Source organism: Rhyacophila brunnea, unplaced genomic scaffold (genome assembly GCF_057557595.1).
Source record: "Rhyacophila brunnea isolate RB1 unplaced genomic scaffold, BYU_Rbru_1.0 scaffold_13, whole genome shotgun sequence".
NCBI lineage: Eukaryota > Metazoa > Arthropoda > Insecta > Trichoptera > Rhyacophilidae > Rhyacophila > Rhyacophila brunnea.
Window position 1 is genome coordinate 8403955 of NW_028232785.1, and position 16549 is coordinate 8420503.

At 35.7% G+C, this 16549-nt stretch overlaps 1 long non-coding RNA gene across 1 annotated transcript; it reads right to left on the minus strand.

Moving 5' to 3' along the window:
* Nucleotides 1-1338: 1338 nt before the first annotated feature.
* On the minus strand, nt 1339-12539 carry LOC147076345 (uncharacterized). Its single transcript, XR_015069899.1, has 3 exons — nt 12087-12539; nt 10291-10443; nt 1339-1677 (listed from the first exon to the last, which is right to left on the minus strand). It is a non-coding gene; the product is annotated as an uncharacterized LOC147076345 (long non-coding RNA).
* Between the last annotated feature and the right edge of the window lie 4010 nt (nt 12540-16549).

Sequence of the window (16549 nt, forward strand, 5' to 3'; positions counted from 1 at the left end):
TATATAATTTTACATGTTATTTACAGGCTTATGTTCTAATTTATACATTTGATTGTAAATGTTATACTAAATCATCGTCATTCATACCACCACAAACAGCTACGAAATCATAAGACGTGGGACTTAGTCCTGAATATTATTATTTTAACTGATCAAGGAATTTGGGCAAACGGTTCATTTATCCACGTGACTATTGGATCAGATTACATGTTTAGGCCTTTCAAATAATATTCCAGGGTTGAGGCCAGTAGAGGACTAACACCCAGGGGTGTCACGACTACATTGACGTTTTCAATCGCAGTCTTAATAGAAATGATTCAATCACAAACGTAATACATAATCAGAAAATAGTTAATTTTTTATTTTTGTAGCGTAACACTATGTATAAATTTATGTGTTTTGAGATTATGACTTAGCAGGAATCCTTTAAAACATACATCGCATTGATGGGGTTAATCACCAGTATGTGTCATTTAATATGTGTTGAGAGAACCAAAATGCGAGAATTTTTTAATGCATACATCACACTGATGTGGTTTTTTTAACAGTATGTGTCATTTATGTCTTCTGAGAGCACAATTTTTGAAAGACATCGCATTGATGTGGTTTTTTAACAGTATTTGTCTCTTTATATACTTTAAAAGAACCAAAATGCAAGCATTTTTAAAAATATATATCGCACTGATGTGGTTTTTCACCACTGTCATTTTATGTGATTTGAGATGTCTGAATTATAAGACAAACATCGCATTGATTTGGTTTTTCACCAGCATGTATCATTTTATGTGTTTTAAGATGCACGAGTTTTTTAAGACATACATCGCATTGATGTGGTTTTTCACCAGTATGTGTGATCTTATGTTTTTTGAGATTACAAATATGTAGAAAATTTTTAAAACAAACATCGCACAGATGTGGTATTTCACCAGTATTTGTCATTTCATGTCTTTTGAGACCAGAGTAATAATGAAATTTTTTAAAACAGATATCGCATTGATGTTGTTTATCACCAGTTTGTATCTTGTGTTTTTTGAGAGAACCAATTTTCAGAAATTTTTTAAGACATACATCGCATTGATATGGTTTTTCATCAAAATGTGTTGTTTTATGTCGTTTGAGATGATTAATTGTCGGATATTTTCTCATACACAAATCACATTGATGTATGTTTTTAACAGAATGTGTCATGTTATGTCTATTGAGTTTACCAATTACCAGGATTTTCTTAAAACACTTATTGGATTGATGTGGTTTTTCACCAAGATGTATCATTTTATACATGTTGCGTTGACCAATTTGCATACTATTTTTAAAAGACATTTGGTGTGGCTTTTTACCAGTATACGTCTTGTATGACCGCCTAGTCTTCGTGCATGAATTGTAGTGACTATTTAGATGACTTACAGATTCAAACACTCCGCAACAATCATTGCAAATAAGGTTACGTGGAAAATACGTAACTCTTCTCAACATAATTCGCACCTCCTTCGGAAAGTATAATTTCTGAACTTCCTGTTTGACATTTATTTCATCTATGGTTATCTCAGAATGCTGTATCATAATTTCATTGGTTGCATGTGCTATGTCGTTGTTGGCCAGTTTATTGTCAACGATATTTTTTCCAACGGTGTACAGTGGTTTATTGTGGCGTACTGTGAAACATTCCTGGGTAGAAATCTACAAAAAAGGGTTAACACCTATGTTAATTCTATAATCTTAAAATATATAAAATATGATTACAAAACAAAACAAGCGATTTATGTGAATCAATCAATTTCTACAGAAGCTAATGTAGCAAAATTATAAAATAATTCAATTAATCAATAATATTACAAACTAATAAATAATGATATGTAAGTTTATCATGATATGCACAAAAGTTGTTTATATGAAAATCAATCTTGCCCAATTATTAAAAAGTGCATAATTGTTCAAATTGAAATCAATTGTTTATACTTTATGAAACGAATCATGCGTTACACAATAAAGCATTGATATCAAAATATTCAAGTAGTGATAGCAGCATTTTCTATTGTGTCGAATCACTATAAAAACACTCAGTACATGAAATCAACATGTCAGTCAGTTATCAAAGATTTCACCGTAAGGTTATCGTTAAGCTCCGCCCGACCGATTTTGCAATTCATCAGAACGCATAATCGTGATTTCAGTCAGCTGAATTATAATCTGTACTTAAATTAATATTTATTTGGAAGGAGATAATAAAACCAGGGTTCATTTCATTCACGCACCAAATTCTGAGTTATTCATTTTGGAGTCAACCTACTCTGCCTGTTCCTTATTCCATCTCTCTTCCCCATATTTAAAAAATAAGGTTTTATTTTTGCTAAAAAAATGTACAAAACCTCCAGGCACAGATCAAGAAGCCAAGTCCACTCACCTATTTCTAAACTAATATAGAATCATAATTATTTAACAGCCAAGTTATGGCGCTATGACGTGTTGTGTTTCAAAAATAATCATTTAGAATGTCTGCCTAGCTTTAATGTTAGTGACTCATTCTTTTTTTATAAGAACATTGTTGAATAAGATTTAATAACATAAAATTATGAAAAAAATATTCCAGGGCTCTTCTATGCTGTTATCAAGTCCTACGGAAGAAATCAAGGACCACCAAAATCATCGCGCAACGTTCTTCAATACAGATATGACCATACCGGACCATACACTAAAACCTGCCTGTTACCACTGTACCATAGTGAATTAAAGAATGCATAAAATACTAAGATGTTGCCGACAACTAATGAAAAGAAAATAATTAGAAGATAAAACGAACTTTTTATATACTTACATCTTTTTAAATTTTCTGTTGAATCATATAAACTTGATTTGACTAGCTTAAACAATCAAAAAAATTTGTACTTGATAGAAATACTGAATAATGAAATGTCATTTCATATTGATTTCCATAGTAACGCACGTATATATTATTTATAATTCAGTTGCTAGGACACCCTTGCAACCAATAATGGTATCGAAATAGCTTTTTATACAAAACAAAATTAACTAATAATGAATTTAATTCTACTTAAAGATGGCTAAAAGTATTAAAAAAATGCATTAGCATCGTGTTATAATATATTCTAAAAGTTTCAAATGTCCAGCTAGTCGGGAAGTTAGTTAAAAATCGATTGCAAGATTTGTACCGGACAAACAACCACCGGACAAATAAGAATACGACTTCATTTTTAGTTAATTTTGTTTTGTATTGAAAGTTATTTCAGAAAAATTTGTGAAAAGTAAAAGACCAATATTGGTTGCTAAAGGAGTGGTACTAGCAAACTAAATTATTAATATATACGTGCGTTACTATGGAAATCAAAATGACATTTCAGTATTCTATATTTATTTGTTTGTTAGTTTGTTTTTTATTTACTTCATATCAAGTACAAGTAAGTTTTTTTTATCTTGAAATTATTTAATATCAGCTGTTGTTTGTCCGTTAAAATATTAAATTTATAGATGCATTAAATTTATCATTAAAAAATGATTTTAAATGTATTTTTTTTACCAATAAACCTTTCCTTTCTTCAATCCTAACACAACGCTATGCACAGATAGGTAACTATCAAAAGAGCTGGTTCATTTCTGCCAAAGGTTTGTAAGTCCCGCCCCACCTTACAAAATGCGATTATTTTGTATGATTTATTTAGTTTTTACGTTTTTTAATATGCGGGGATAGTAGTTAATACTTTAATAATTCATCTAAATAAATAAAGCATACATAAATTAGCATTATGCCTGATTTTAGAGGGCATGTCAAACATTCAAATTGCGATTACTCCATAACATGAATTTGAGACTTACCAGCTTTTGGAAGTATAACCACGATATAATATTATAAGTTAGGATAATTATTATGAATATATTCACGCTATCAAATTGTCAAAATTTACTTTGAGCACAAGTCCTCGATTCGCGCACTTATGAATGAGATCAATCCAGGAGAAACCCTAGACTCCATTACGTCTACAAAAATGTACCGTTTGGTGCGGTTGACATGTTAGTGGTATCATTGGACAATATTTATTTAAAAAGAGGCGGTGCTCGCGTTACAAAACCATGATCAATATTTTATTAAATATGGATGACATCCGGACGAGAATTGGTTTCAAAAGAATAGCGCTATCTGCTACACTAAAATTATATAAAATAATAAATATAAATAATAACATACGAAAATTTACGATAAGCTGATGTCGATAAATGGACATGTCAATTATTGGTCTCCAAGGTCATACGATTTGACACCTCTGGAGTATTTTTTCTGAGGCTTAGTCAAGCCACTAGTTAATGCTGATAACCAAGCAACAATTAACGCATTGGAAGCCTATCAGTTACGCTCCTAGACAAAATGCCACCCCTGGGCTGCGCCAAAATGTCGCCCAAATTTTGTATCATCCGTGCACTGTCGTTTCTGGTGACCATGGACGTCGAAAGGCAACAAAAGTAAACTAGACATCGCCAACTCAACAAAAAAATTACAGTTATGTTCAACATGCTAATTATTACATTTTGTTTCCAACCAGTGAGCTGATATTGTTAATGGAAAAATATTTTCGTTATTACCAAGTTAAGGCTATTTCTATATATACCAAATGATTCTCCTCGATTTGCCGCCCTTCAAGTAGCTGCCGCCCCCAAGCAACGCTCAATCTGCCTACCCCCACGGGACGTCACTGAAGCCTATATTGTTTTCGTTATTCGTGGTATACGGTTGGAGCGGTCGAAAAAAAGTGATTCAAATAGGGCGCACAAAATTTGTTTCGTTGCGGTGGCCATACGCCCGAATTCATTTTCAAATGTTAATGCCATGTAGGTATCTTTCGAATAAAAAAAACTATTAAAAAATAAGTACAGTCGGAAGCCAACAGCGGTGGAGTGAGGTTGTACAACTTCGCTTGCGTATTCGTGTCGATATTCGCCTGGTTACTCGCGAACGTTTATAAATACGTGATACAACAAAAATAATATTGTTTGTAAATGAATTTGACAATAAACTCAACATGTGTGGTCCCATGTGATTTTGACAATCAGTGCCAGTGCTTGAAAAAAAGTGAAAAATATTTATTGTTGCACGGATAGTGCACTTTGTGCGGGGAGTGCGTCAAACGCTGTGAAGCGAGGGGTTGTCCACACTGTTTTTTGTTCACACTGTTGCGCGAATTCCAAGACCGCGTGAACGGCAAAAACAATAAAATGGAAAACACCACAATGGAAGTGAATGAAACGAAAAAAACGAAGAAGAAAAGAAACGATGATGAAGAGGAAGTGGTTGGAGAAAAAGAAGAAGAATGGCAGACGGTTACCTCTGGAAAAAAACCCAGAAGAGACTCTGGGGTCACTCCAAAGGGAAACCAAAACATCGTCATGATAGCGACGGGAAGTAAAATTCCATTAAAGCTGAAAATAGCGCAGATGCTGCATAAGGCAGGAGTAAAAGTACAGAAAATTTACAATAAAAATTTAAAGACGTACATCCAAGTAGAAGACGAAAAAGAAGCAGATAAAGTGAAACAAGCTGGAGAACTCAAAGATCTCGGTTTTGTGACCAAAGAGAATGACTCCTGCTCTTATGGAGTAATAAGAAAAGTCGATATTGATATGGACCTCCAAGAACTGCAAATGGAAATCAAAAGTGATGCAAAAGTAATCAACCTTAAGAGGTTGACAAGAAAAGGTGATACAGGAGAGCTGACAAAGACCTCGTCAGTCAGTATTAAATTTGGGGAGAAAATATTGCCGAGAACAATTTACATATATGGAGTCTCTTTTGCTGTAGAACCGTATGTATTCAGGGTTATGCAATGCTACAAATGCTGGCGATATGGGCATATCGCGAACAATTGCGGACGTACAGTAGAAACGTGCCCTAAGTGTGGTGAAAACCACAAAACCTGCGAAAAAAATGAGGAAATTACGTGCATCAATTGCAAAGGCAACCACGCGGCAAACAGCCAAAAATGCCCAAAGTGGCAAGAGGAAAAGAATTGCAAAGAAACAATGAAAAAAATGAACATACCTTTCAAGGAAGCAAAAAAAAATATGTTAAATAATAGCTATGCGGACATATTAAAACAAAAAAAAATCGTAGGAAGAGATGAAAGCGAAACAATTCAAAAAACTAAGGAAATCAAAAAGAAAGAAGAAGCGGTGGTAGAAGCTTCAGGCTCAACAATAATAGCTACAGGTAGTAGCGTCAAGCCTACAAAAAATAAGAAAAATTCAAAGGGGAAGACAGAGGTTAACGCGATGGGAGAAATTATGAAAGTCTTGCTGAAAGGGGGAGACTGGCAGCAGATCATTAAACAACTAATAATTAAAGCAGTGGACTGGGTATGCAAACACTTCAAAGAAGGAAACTTAGGGGAAATTCTAGGGGAGGTTCTGCAGCAAAATGGATAGTAAAAAACAAATTAGGATTTTACAATGGAATGCCAGAAGTATGAAGCAAAAGAAGGATGATATAGAACTCTACTTAATAAGACAAAAAATTTCAATAGCATTAATCTCAGAGACTTGGCTGAGGTCTGAATTAGACTATCTGAAATTCAATGATTACACGATGTATAGAAAAGACAGAGGGGATGGTTACGGAGGAATAGCGATTCTGGTGCATAAAACACTGGCGTCTAAAGAAAAGACCCTACAAGGCCTTCCAACTGAACTGGAGGCATGTCAAGTCGAAATCAGAGGGACACAAAAACTAAAAACAGTGACAGCAATATATTGTAAACCCAATGTTACCATTCGGAAAAACGCATGGAGCAGGCTCTTCGATCAAATGGGAGAGGGATCAATTATGGGTGGGGATTTCAATGCACACCACCCAATGTGGGATCATATACTTCGAGACGCAAGAGGAGAGGATGTCGCTGACGTATGTCTTGACTCTGACTTAGTAGCGATTAACAATGGACAAAGTACCAGGGTCGCCCCTCCAAATCAGAGAGGAGCGGCACCGGATATAACATTTATCTCCAATGAGCTGGTACTGGAAACCGATTGGAAAATAGACTCCGATACTATGGGCAGTGACCACTTACCCATTATCATCGAGTTTGTGGAAAATCAATGCCAAACAGAAATTATCCCAAGAAGAAATTACCCAAAAGCAAACTGTGAACAATATCGAGAAATCATCTCAAATGACATAGACAGACTTACAGAACCTACCAGAGATGTACAAGTAGAGTATGATAAATTGGAGGCAATATTGAATAATGGGGCAAATTCAAGCATTCCGAGACTCAAAGTATGCAGTCACCCAAACTTTAGACCAAAACCATGGTGGAACTCCGAAGTATCAAAGGCAATCGCTGAGAGAAGGCTTGCCTATACTCGCTTCAAAAAAATCAGTTCAACAGAAAACTACCTAGAACTAAAGAAAAAGCAAGCCACAACTCGAAAAGTAATCCTAAAAGCCAAAAGAGAAAGTTGGAAAGCATTTTGTGACTCCGTCAACTCGGAGACTTCCTACTCAGAAATGTGGAGAAAAATGAGTTGGATGAAGGGCAAATCGGGAAACAAATTCAAAAATCAACTGGATGAAAGCATGGCGTCACTCCTCCTTGAACAACTAGCAAGTAAAAGTGACGAAACGAAGGAAGAAATTGCAGAACAGGAAACATATAATCCTAATGATACAATGAATGAAATTCTTACAGTGGCGGAACTAAGATCAGTAACCAAAAATAAAGACACTGCCCCCGGCATGGACGAAGTTTCATATTCCATGATCGCTCAGCTGCCAGAGACCGGTAAAAATAAACTAGTGGAGATATTCAACTTAATCATGGAAACCGGAAAAGTCCCTAGGCAATGGAAGGAAACGATGATTATCCCAATCTTAAAACCAGGGCGAGACCCTACCCTAGTGTCGTCAGTCAGACCAATTGCACTCATATCATGCATGTGCAAAACGTTCAACCAGATGATTGCAAGAAGAATCGAATGGTTTGCAGAGAAAAAACAACTATTTCATCACAATACTACGGGATTCAGAAGGCAAAAGTCGACTCTGGAGAACATAGGCAACCTAGTACTAGACATCAATGCAGCACAGGTCAAAAACGAAGTAACTCTGACAACATTCCTGGACATCCAGGATGCGTATAATAATGTGCATGTGAAAGAAGTGTCAAGGGTGTTGAATGAATGGGGAATCGGTGGGAAGATCACTAAATATCTTAAGCAGTATTTAAATGAAAGAAAAATCACCATGTGCATTAATAATGAAAAGAAGAGTACGGTATGCTCAAGAGGCCTTCCGCAAGGAGACCCCCTATCCCCATTACTATTCAACATTCTTACAACTGACATATTAAAGTTAATAACAAGGGTCAACATTGTACAATATGCAGATGATTTTGCACTTTTTTGTTCGGGAAAAAGAGTAGATGAATGTCAAAGGTTAATGCAGAAGAGTCTTGACGAAATAAAATTATTATTGGAAACGCGAGGCCTCAAAGTAGCTCCCAGCAAAACTAAGGTGGTACTTTTTGCCAGAGGCAAGAGACAAAACCAGCTTAACTTAAAAATCGACGGCACTATAATAGAAAGAGTAGACACTTATAAATTTTTAGGTATGAACCTGGACTATAGACTAACGTGGAAGCATCATATTAGTCATTGCGCGAATAGCCTGACACAACCTCTGAACATACTCAAAGTACTGGCGGGAGGTGGGTGGGGCGTACACCCCATTCATATGAGAAGGTTATACACGGCACTCATTAGAAGCCGATTAGATTACGGGAGCATGTTTTACCACTCCGCTGCCGAAACTAATTCGGTGAGGCTAGATCGCATCCAGTCCAAAGCATTAAGGATATGTGGAGGATTTATCAGGACAACGCCCATTCACGTGCTACAAGCGGAACTCAGCGTACCTCCACTGAATGTCAGGAGATGGGCACTGGCTACCAAGACATGGATGAAGTGGAAATCTATAATAGATAACCCCTTATTGGCAAAGGTGAAACTCCTATACGAGCTCGTTAAAAGCAATACATACTATGAGAAAAGAAAGCTCCCACTACTGGTAGGAATCCTTAAAGCCACAGAAAGTTGGGAGGTATTAAATACAAAATGCCTAGGTATGTATTCGCTGAGGAGGCCAGTTGGTACCTACGACCTCAGCTCTGTTATCCAACTAGAGGTCAAAGGAATAGACAAACCAAAACGGAGCATAGTATCCGATAAAGCAAGAGAGCTTGTCGAAAAAATGCTGACAGAGAGGTACGCAGGATGGAGCCACCTTTATACAGATGGATCCAAAGATCAGAATAGAGCAGGAGCAGCTCTTGTGATACCAGAAGTAGGTATAAACAAGAGGTGGAAGCTAAACCCAGCAATACCAATAATGACGGCGGAACTCATCGCGATAAACGAAGCAATTAAATACACTTTAAGCGATGATTTCTCGGCGCAATCCGCTGTCATTTTAACAGACTCCAAAAGCGCTTTACAACATCTTGCCGCAGCAACTCGCTCACATAACAGTAAAACCATAGCATACCACATCCTTGACCAGATCGACGCCAAGAAAAATAGAGGAGGAGATCTATGCCTTCAATGGATCCCATCGCACATGGGCATTGAGGGAAATGAAAGGGCAGATGATCTGGCAAAGGAAGCCGGCCATTCAGGGGTACCACATCAGTGGATACCAGAAAACCTGGACTGGAATGAGGCTATAAAAAAAATGTGCCATAGTATGTGGATAGATTTTCACCATAGGGCATCATTAGAAAAGGGGAAATGGAGTAAGTCAATTCTACCATCACCACGAGAGGTGCCCTGGTTTGTAGAGTCTTCTTTGACGAGGAATGAGCTTAAGTTAATACTGAGGCTAAGAACAGGGCACACCATGGGCAAAAGATTTGATGTCCTCATGGGAAGAAGCGAATCGCAGCTCTGCGATGAATGTCATGTTTTAGAGGACATTGCACATATAGCACTGCAATGCCCCAAATATGAAATTCACAGAGTACAGCTGCGAATTGCAGATATCTATGAGAATGTCGACGAATTGAAGGGTGTCCTGGCGGTGGGTAAGACGGAAGAGCTAGGCAAAATTGTAAAGTTATTTAACAGAATAGGAGTGAGGACCTGATCGACGGATCCCCTTCTAGAAGAGAAGAGGCGATATGACAGCGAGTCGCAGTCAAAGCCTCGGTAAAATCACAAAAAAAAAAAAAAAAAATAAGTACCTACTTGTCAATTTTTTAAAATTTACATTAAAACAACCTTTATAATTGAACGTACCTGATCTAATGGACTGTATTGAGCATCCGAGCACCCTGGTAGAGGATTCTCATTATTGATTTGGCGGATTGCGTTGTCAACAAATTCCTCTTTGAAGACTACTCCATCATTATCATTCTCAAACATCATATTGACATGACCGATTTCACGCTTCTGAAAATAACAACATTATTAATATTACGCCAAGTATTACCACCAGTGGCGGCCGGTGATTTTGTTTATTGTAATTTTTGAGGGTGCGCACAAGAAAATACCTTATTGAAAAATGAAATAAATTTCGTTTTTGATTTGACAAAACGTTATTGACATTTGAGAAAGCACATGTATATTTTATATTTATATTTTTTAATAAATTGCGAGTTACTTAAAACTTTAATGGTTTAGTTTTAAGAAACGATTATGTCTCTTGTAGTAGATAAATACCTCTCACTTTTAACGGAAGCCATCTTAATCTATATACTTAAGTACATTATCTTTAGCGATTTGTACACTGTATGAATAATGATCACTATTAACTGAAAATAAAATAATTAGGTACTGAAACTGCATTTTGTGAAATAGTTATTAAGACGATACATCAGTGAAACGCCAAATAATTTTCAACTATAGGCGCGACGAAATTTTGGACTCGCTGCCATTCGGAGAGCGAATGTCATGGCGACGGGGGTATTAATTCTTAAATCGTGTAAAGATGACTAAAAACGTTACCCATTTACAACATGTCAATGAATATATTATTATTGTTACTAATAGAACAATAAACATAACATTAAATGGACGCATGTTGGATTTATATGACAAATTATATTTCGTTCGGCATGCGTCATTTGCACCCGCGACCCACAATGCGTATCGCGTAGCCACGATCTTTTCAGACCATGCCTCAACTGAGGTATAGCCTTAAGATTATTAGCTTATCACTAAAATTCATGAATTAATAATTTTCTGACAAAAAGATAACTATCGTTAATATGATGCACTCGCACTTGTCACTCAACAACAAGTTATTTTACTAATGTATATTCTGATGTCTGTAGGTAACGTGGTTAGTAATTATTTATTTTTACAGTACTTATTTTTACTAAAATTCGTAGGAAAAACCACTGTATTAACCTTTTTGTTCCCTTCAATCTTAAAACAGTGTGGTCCAGCAATAGATACTAGCACTTGTGTTGTATTGAGAAGTCTTTACTGCCGTTTAGAAATTTACTGCGCATTTGAAACAAAATTATGAATAACCTCGCACAGCGCCATCTTTAGACTAAGAAAGCTTGAACATATCTTTTTGCACAAGCAACGAGTGGTCCACTGTTCAGCTGTCAAAATAAGATCCCAGATTGCTTGAGATAGGTATTGATTCGCCCTTTCTTTTTTCAAATTGAATTATAAAAAAAAATCTCAAATCAAATATATTAACCACCTATCAGTGTTATTTATAAATAATTTACATTCCTGTTATTCATCAGCTGTCAAAGTCAGAATAGTCCTTCAGACAAAAACCGGTGGTAATATCGATTTCCAAAAAAATATGTAGCATTGATCTATGTATTACATTTGTAGAAGGTGTGTAAGTGCTAGTGTATTATTTATCATGTAACTAATCTATGCAAATCAAACCATTCCCTGTGTGAACACGACAGATGCGCCAGTATGAGCACTGTATAGAACAATGACAGGTCATCTTATAGACAACAACGGAGGGGCGGAAAAGTAGGACCAGTCGTCGTGTTGTGAATGTATCGGCTTTCTTCTTGAGTCGGCGATGCCTCGCTTAAATGATTAAGGAATCTACTTACCTCTTCAATATTGTTACTGATGCTGTCGTCCTCGAGATTTTCCTGTTTGGCAGATCCGTCATATGGATCTTTTCTTTTAAAGTGGTTTATACCTATCCATTGGTATACACCGTCGCCGATTACCTCCGCCGTATTATCACATAACATTTCATAGTTTTCTTCGATTTTTACTTCCATTTTATACGATATTTGATATCAATAGCTTCACGACATCAGGCGTCATCTGCACGTGTTTCATCGGCTAATATTATGCTAATGGCTTCTACCATAGACATTAGGAAGTCGACCACAATTTATAATTATTGTCTATGCTACCTGGGAGAAATTAAATCAGTATCTTTCGCTGTTTAATACCTACCAGTAAAATAATTATGAATGGAAACTTGATTTGATGTAGTTACATATTATTAGACAAACTAAAATATTATACCTTCGTTTGTTTAAATTACCATTCAAGAGGGGCGTCAAAAAAAAGGAACATAATAAAAATAATTACAAGATAAAAAGACAAAGAGATTGGACTCAATCTCTTTGTAAAAAGAACTTTTTATATACTTACCACGTTTTTAAATTTTCTGTTGAATCATATAAACTTGACAATTCTATGTACTTATTAACAAATACTATTTTTTGTACTGGATAGAAATACTGAATAAATATAGAACACTGAAATGTCAATTTGACATTTCATATTGATTTCCATATTAACGCACATATATATTAATAACTTAGTTGCTAGGACCCCCTTAGACACCAATAATAGTGTACTGGACACACAAGAAAAAAAAATGTACTGGACAAACAAGAATACGAGCTAGGTACCAAAAACGTGGGTAATAATTCCGCCACGACATTGTTGTTTATATTTGACTCACATTTCGGTAGGTACCTACCTTCTTTTTTATTCAGTAGGTAGAATAATATTATATTATCTGATTAGGTATACCCAAGATATTGGACGGTTTGGATTATATGATTACCTATATTCCAGAATCAACTGTATTGGAATCAGTTACATCCATAGTTTCGTCATCCAGGCCAGGATCTTGGGCGTCTCTCTCTTCCGATAGGTAACTAATGCACGTGATCCACTGGCACGCATGTATGACGATTCACAGGTATTCAGACAGTTTTTACGTAAGTACTTATGAATTTTGACAGTACCTCTACCGCATTATGATATTTTGGCTCACGGAACCAGGTAGAAATTACCTGGACTTCAAACTCAACATGAATAATAAGAGTTTTATTGATAGGATCCTTTCATTATTCGAATTTGACTTTGAAGTCCTTGAGATATCTGTTTGTTATCACCTGGTGTTGGGTTTGGCAAATTCATACATGTGACAATGATCCATTGACGGGGTAGGTATAGTCCAAAGTGTCGTTCAATGTATAGGTTGAATAGAAAAGTTAATGGGTTCTTTTCCCCTTCTGATGATAGTGTGTCCATCCTTCTCTGGTAGTAGTCGTGAAATGTGGACTCACTACATTAGTTGCCTCTCTCTATGATATCTATTGGGTATTTTCCTAACCAGTTTTAAAGGAAGCCACCGCTGAGCGGACACTGCCTGGTGGTTCTTGTACCAATGCTTCTAACAGTACTGACCTTATCCAATTTCCTATAACTGACCTGGTGGCTGGTATTGGTGGTTTTCTTGAAGATATAAATGTTTCCGAAATATTCCCATCTTCCTCTCTCCTTGAGTTTGACACGCAGATGAGTTTCCGTAACCAGACTACAGGGTCGATGTTCTGACATGTAGAAGTGCTTAGTTTCCATCCGGGTTGACGATGCTTGGCGGTATCTGTCTTTGCGCCAAACACTAGCCATAAAATTATGTGGTCACCCTTATCCTCTTATCCATTGTCTACTATACTGAGCAGTGGCGCACTCAAGATTTAATATGGGGGGGGGGGCAAGGAGGAGAATTTAAATTAGTCCCATAGGTTCTTTTCTTCTTCATATATTATTTTTACATATTTTCACAATACACGGTGGAATATTTGTACAGTTTCTCCTAGTTTTTATTAAATTGGAGGCATAACGGCGGTAGTTCAAATTAATTATATAATGGTCATGGCCAAGAAGTATAATAGCACCGCAGGCGACTTTTTTTAAACTATTAAAGCTAATTTATGATATGTGTTTATCTCACTTTTCTGGTCAACCCGACACGCCGGGCCCCCAGGCTAGAGCCCTGTCCGGAATTCGGGTGGACACCGAGAATTTTTTAACAGTTCCATTAAGGATTGGGTTTCTAAAAAAACCCGACATTAGTGTTTCGAAATTTTTGTGTTGGAAATTTTTCTAAAAAGGGTGCTGGAGAATTACAAATCATTTTTTGCCGTGTTTTTATTTGTCTAAGCCTAAGGTATAGTTTATTGGCTTTCAATTTCAATGTTTAAAATCATTCTGATAATTTTTATGTTTGGGGGGTACCAGGGCCCCTTGCCCCCCCCCCCTGGGTGCGCCACTGATACTGAGTACCTAGTGTAAGGTCATTAACGAAGGGCGATAATACCAACTTATACAATACGTCTTCACCTAGAGACGACACTAGCAGATACGGCGACCAACCGTCCACCTCCAAGGACCCACTACCTTTATCTATGGATAATTTTGGATGGGCAGACATAACATCAGATTGGACGGTAGAAAAGAAGCACTCCTTACTTCCGGACGGCGGCCTTCGACTCAACAACTACAAACCAGCATGGGACAAATAAAACATTGTGAAGTATGAACCTAATGGATCATTGAATTGAAGTTGACTTTGAAGTCCAGGTAACTTCTACCTGGTTCCTTGAGCTATATAAAGCGGTAGAGGTACCTACTGTCAAAATTCATACGTACGTGGAACCAATTATTTAAATTTGGCATTAAAACGCAATCACTCTTACCGAAAAAAACCTGTAATAATTATCGTAATCTTTTGATTGATTTATTTCTTAATTTATGTAAGTAGGTACCTACTTATTAGAAATCAAGAAATTTAACGATTATTTTTATTATTTATATATTGTATTAAATTGTGTTGTTTTCACTGCTAAATTATTATTTTATGCAACTCTACCTGTAAATTTAATGGCAAAACATTTCAGGATTATCAGAAGTGAATAAAAATTACGTACGATGATTGCAATTGTTGACCTTTGACAGCTCGACATTAAATTTTACTTGTTCATTTGTCAGTAGGTAGCAGAGCTTGGAATTTTTCAAATCCCAAACAAAAAAAAGCAAAACAAAATATTATTGCAGAATGTACCTACCTACTTTGGAAGAAAAAAACTCAAAACCTGTGTTTGAAAAATTTAGCAAACCGCTACCTATTTCGACCATTTTTGCTTAAACAGATGACTGTATAACTCACTATTTTCGTGTGTGTTTTTCAGTATTTCAGTGTTTTTTTTTATAATGTCATTAGTGTTAAACTATGTTGTTGTACAATTAAAATACTAAATATGTACCTATACTTAGCGGCTGGGCCGGCCACATAGACGTCACATGACTTATTTTTTTAAAACTCCCTCATCGTCACATAAATTTTTACTCCCTTGTCTATATTATGTTACATTTTTGACACCTTACTTTAAACTATTTTAAAATTATTTATTGGTAAATTTTTAATTTATTTTGTGACGTCACATTTTTCTGATTCCTTCTCCTTCATTCGTCACATTAATATATCAGACACTTCCCCTAGGGAGAGACGTCATTATGTGAATGGCCCCTTATATCAATGTTTCCACTTGCGTCTAAAATGTAATCTAATTTTAATAAAAATACGTAATTTGCTCCTGTTTCACACTTCTTAGGTTAGGTTATTTAGCTGGACATCAAACAATGTAGTACCTACAAAATACCTATTACGTCTAGTTGTGCGTAGACACTTATGTTCAGGTGCACACACAGAAAAATTGTAGTTAGCCAATTTCAAAAAAATACCAGTTGGTACTGACACATTAGAAGAGTCTGGGCTAGCTCAGGTGGTAATGTTTAGATCTTCAGTAAGTACAAACGTAAAATTAAGTTGGTTTGAATATTTATGAAATGAAACACCATGGAAGATAAAATGTCTTTCTTTTTATTTTCTTCACACAGTTAAACTTACATCGTATTACGTTACATTATTATTTTAATTTTATATTCAATATAAAATGTTGCCTCGTTATGTGAAACTTATTGTCTATACAACTTAGTTTTATATTTAACGATATATACGATGTCTTATTGCATATAATTTATTTGAATCCTTTTTAAAATCAATAATCTATATAAGTTGTTACTTATTGTATGAAACTCATTTTTAATTTGTCATTTAATAATATTTAAAAGGTTTCTTATCGTATGCAATTTATTTGAGTTTTTAAATACCTACAAAAATTTATTATAATCGTTTCTTATTGTATGCGATTTATTTGAATTTTTAAATTCAATAATTTATAATAATTGTTATAAT